Genomic DNA, 5,075 nt, shown 5'->3' on the forward strand with positions numbered 1-5,075 from the left:
GGAAAGTTGTTCCATTTGACCAATAAATATGCCTATAAAATAGGAAATCAGGCTCCAGAAAATGTAAACGCTGACCTTTCTGACCTTTGTGGGAGAGTTAATGCATCAAAATATGCAAACAGGTGCTATATTTTAGCTGCATTCTTTCTCAAGAACTTCCCTAGAGAAGCTTGTTTAACAAAACAGGTCTTCTCTTTCCAGGAACATACTTTGCTGTAAAGAAAACACTTCTTGGAGGTTAAAAGGGCTTTTGTAGGAAGTACTTCATAATCTAATATTGATCACTGTTAGTAACACGTAGTCAAGAGGACATTTGAGCAGTTGAAGTTGCAAGCCATGTCATTGGTATTACATTTAGTTTTGTTCTCCGAGTCAAATGTGTGACTCTGAGAGCCAGTTTTTCGTTCAGCCTTCACAGTTTTTGGAGGATCTAGAGGAAATGCCAAGTTCCAGGGGAATCTGAGGTTTGTCTCAGTAGGCCTACTGACTGTCTCCTCTCCTTTGTGTTCTTGGCATTGGCAGTGGATTTCTGCTTGTGTGTCCTCCTCCCCCACCCCTCTAAAAACAAACCAAGAAGCCAAGTTACCAATCCAGTTTTTATTTCACCAGAGGGAAGAGAGCTTTGTTACTTTTTCCTTATGTTCCCAGAAGAGAAACTAAATACAATCAGTGTGCAAATTTAGAAATTAAATAAAATAGTTTGCCAGTTTCTTCTTTTTTTTTTTACATACTTGTATTCTAAAGAACCGGTGACCTAGTTTAGAAACCAAATAATTCCTCTTACTAAGAATGAAATGTAAGTCTAGGGAGTTAGACACTGGCAAGTGGCTTGAATTCAGTGAGCACCTGTGTGCATTGTCATCTCTGTTCCAGAGCAAGCCTCCTCCCAGTGCCCTTGTTTCCCCTGAAACCCTAGATCTAGAACTTTGCTTTTTTTCTTTTTCTTTTTTTAAAAAAAATGATTATCTATGTGAGATGTGTCTGTGTTATAGCATGTTTGTGAAAATCAGGGGACCACTTAGTGGAAGTGAGTCTCTCAGATTTTACAGGAACTCCAGGGATTGCACTCTAGGCCTGCACATGGACAGCTTTACCCGCTGTACCATCTCCAGTTGTAGAACTTTTAATAAGATTAGGGATGTGGGTACATGTGCCTGCTTCTCCTTGCAGACTGCATCCGTAGAGAGTATGTGTGTTCCCTCACATTACCCACTGCACAATTTTATTACCATATGACCTGTTAATTTAGTGAAGTGAGTGTTGACAGGTACTGGCAGTTCTGTGCTAGGTTGCTGGGGGAGGTAGGTGATAACTTCTAAATTTCCTGAGATGTAATCTTGAAGATCAGTTCCTGTCCCCAGGCTTTGACAACTGTCATATACGTGGGGTTCAATAAAACCAAAGGTAATCAGAAGTTCAGGCAGTCCTAGCATAAGTGACCATGTGACTCACACAGATGTATGTCTCTGACTCTCTAATAACATTTAAAGCATCTTTAGCAAAGATTGAATTTTCCAAATCTTACTAGCTTCCATTAAGACAAGCATGCTCATTGGAATTTGGATTGATGAACAAAAGAAAGCCAGAGCGTTCTATCCCCTCCCCCATTTAAAGTGCTTGTGCATCACATGCCTATAAAGTCTGATGCAAGGTTTAAAAATGTAATGGTAGCCCATGACAAAAAGACATGGTAAGAAACTTTTTTTCTTTTTCCTTTTTCTTTTTCCCTCTGCCTGGTAAGAAGTGTTTAAATAATTTTTAAAATTTATTTTACTTCTCCATTTATTTCCTTATTTTGAATGTATGTATGTGGGCCTATGTGATGTGGATATGAGTACTGGTGTGTGTCTGCCACGACATTTGTGTTGGTGGTCAAGGACAACCTCAGGTGCCAATCCTCACTTCTGGATTGTTTGTCTGTCTTCTGAGACACCACCATATGCCAGACTAACTGGTCTGGAAGCTTCCAGGCCTCCAGCTGTTTCTGTCTTCCAAATGACTGTCTGACCATGAGGACTGCAGACAGGGATTGACAATTCTATCTTTTTTTTACGTGAGTTCTGGAGGTTTGAACTTAGAGCCTCATGCCTGAGCAATAACTGTTTAACTCACTGAGCCATCTCTCTAGGTCCAAGAAACTTTCAAAAGTGGCCGGATCTAGGATGGAGACCTGAGGAACTAGGGATGATGTGACAAATGCATCTGTCTGACCTAAGATGAAATGGAGACAGAAATATGCAAACAGGCACATTTTAAAACCGTGTTGGAAGAAGATCAACATGGGAAGACTTGTACAACCTGAGCCTGAGATCTCTCATACAACTAAAATATTCAAGATAGTGAAAGATTAGTGTATGGACACTTATTAAGATCTGTCAAACAAATGTGGAATCCAGAAATAGACAAACAAATTATATGGCCAATTGCTTTTTGATGAAGAAACCAAGTTATCTTACTTCATCCCCTACTGGGAAAACATGAACTTTGACATCTAACATGATTCACCAAAATTAACTCAAAATGTATCCTACACCTAAATATAAAAACTAAGATGATAAAATTGAAAAAGAAGACAGGAGAAAAATCACCTGTGACTTTGGATAGACAAAGGCTTCTTAGGTAAGACACAAAAATTAAAACCATAAAGTAAAAATTGATATGTAGATCTTATCAAAGTGAAAACTTAAATAAAAACAACCCTACCATTAAGATGATATGACAGGGTGATACAGACTGGGAGAGCACATATGTAAAACACAGATCTTGTAGAGACATTTTGTCCAACACTGTGAACAAAATAATCATTTACCAAGATCCACCAATGACTGGTAGGCAAACAGATCCTTATAGAGCAGTCACTGGTGAAATGCCAGCAAACCCATGATAGGGAATTAAGATGTAATGGTAGTAAACACTGGCAAAGACCTGAAGGATCTCTACATGTGGCTGGCTGAAAAGTCACAGACTGTTGAAACAGGCTACATACCCCAGCTCTCCTACCCCCAGCTTTTCCCAACCAACGGAAATTGAAACATGCCAGCTATTAAGATGTGTACTTAACTGCCGTGGTCGTGCCATTACAAATTACAAACAAAAACCTCCCTCAAAAAACTGAATGACTTTAAATAACACATTATCTATACTTTGTTTTTGGTGGTAGATGCAGAAAATGCATACATTTGTCCAAATTCTTTGAAGGGAGCATTACTGAATTCATTCATTTGGTGATAGTTATACTTCAGTAAAGGTCATTTAAGGATATATAACAAACAACAAACAAGTCTTTATTAATCTATGGCATAAGGCAAGCTTTGACTGTGAATATGCCTACTTTCTTGTACTTATTTAAATCACCCTCCCCCTATTTATGGAAGATGTCAGATTCTGTCCTTTCACCTCAGGGAGTAAAGAAGCACTCCTTTGTATCTTGAAAAAGGTTTCTTCTCTTCCTTTTCATGTATTTGCTTTTTCCAGATACACAGTCTGTGGTGACCTCTGGTTGTAATGCACTTCTTGATTACTCCCAGGTAAGTGTCTTCCCTCCAACTCTGTGGATGGAGTGCTTGGACAATTCTGATTCAGAGTCAAGCCAGAGTGTGCCAGAGAGCGAACCTCCATACAAAGAGCAAGAGGGAGACTGTCCAGATGCTCTCAAGTTAGCTGATTGGTTGGCCTCTCTCTTCCTCCGCATTCCTGGTTTTGTAAGCCACTAAAATAGTAATCTTTCTGTTTTTCTTAAGTGAGTTAAAATGGATTTTCTTACGATTCCAACCTAAACAACCCCGACAATTAAAAATTCAGATTTATCCTTCATCATGCTCCCTCTTGCTTTTAGGGGGTAGTTTCCATGAGAACCATCCCTGATCTGTGCAATATTTTCAAGTTGTCACTGTCTCATCTTAGTCAGATTTCCATCACTATGACGAAATACTTGATATATAAATAGCTCTTAAAGAAACAAGGTTTACTTTTAGACCCTGGTTTCAGAGGTTTCAAACCATTGTCACTGGGGTGGGATATCATGACAAGAGCATGTGGAATAGTTTCTGGGTACTCATAGTAGGTAGGGGTCAAAAAGAAAGATAGGAGACAAATCCCAACATGCCCCAGTAACCTAATTTCCTTCCATTAGGTTCTGCCTTCCAGAGGTTTCATTGCTTTCCAATAGTGCCTAAGCTGAAACCAGGTCTACAACATATGAGACTTTGGGATACTCTGAGGATCCAAATGATAACACCTGTCTAAATGAACATGCCTGGGCAGTAGACTCCAGATAGAGACTTGCCTAGAATATTGGAACTCTGATCTACTTTCATCTTCTTTTCTTCAGTCTTGGTTCATGTGACAGAATTGAGGTAATAAACATTTTGGTAACTTGCTTCTTACCTTATATTGACTATGAGGGAATATAAATTGACTTAGATTTTAAAATATAAAGTATCATTAAGTTGGTGGCCCTTCATTTAGTGTTCTTGCTAATACAGAGGTGATGTTTCATCACCTTTATTTACTTATATTTATTGATATTTGACTTATTTCTGATTTTTAAAGTCCTCTTTTTGGTATTTAAGGTTGCAATCTTTAGCCTACAAACTAAAACTATACTTCTGTTTTGTTTTATTAGTTTAGAAAACAAAGTGGCAAAAATAATTTTTTTAAGTGTATATTGTTCATGGTGTGCTTTTAAAGCAATCACTGAAGTCTGGATCAATATTTATTTGGAAACTCCCAAAGACTGTCCACCTTGCTGTAGACAGCTGGTTCTCTTTTATGGTCCCTAGAAAACTGTTCATTACCGTTGTTTGGTACCTCCTCCATCCTGCAGGGTACAAGGAAGACACTGATCTTCTCAATCACTTCTTCAGTGCTTCCAGCGGTAATTTGGGGAGTGCCACCCAATGGCTTCCACTCATTTGAAGCTACTTAACCTTCTCTGCATGTCTCCAAATCTCCCCAGGGCTTCGGTTTCTCCCAGTTTGAAACACATTATCCTTGACACAGAAGATAGAAGCAAAATGAAAACGTAGTTATTAACTTCCCACATTATTTACATGACTAAAACCCTCCTCGGCACA

General features: G+C 38.7%; 1 long non-coding RNA gene across 1 annotated transcript; it reads left to right on the plus strand.

Annotated features, from left to right (window-relative positions):
- The first annotated feature begins 2,142 nt into the window (after positions 1-2,142).
- LOC114617842 lies at positions 2,143-4,240 on the plus strand. Its single transcript, XR_003710886.1, has 3 exons — positions 2,143-2,619; positions 3,475-3,527; positions 4,133-4,240. It is a non-coding gene; the product is annotated as an uncharacterized LOC114617842 (long non-coding RNA).
- The last annotated feature ends 835 nt before the right edge of the window (positions 4,241-5,075 follow it).

This window comes from Grammomys surdaster, unplaced genomic scaffold, assembly GCF_004785775.1.
Source record: "Grammomys surdaster isolate TR1022 unplaced genomic scaffold, NIH_TR_1.0 139, whole genome shotgun sequence".
In the NCBI taxonomy this organism is placed as follows: domain Eukaryota; kingdom Metazoa; phylum Chordata; class Mammalia; order Rodentia; family Muridae; genus Grammomys; species Grammomys surdaster.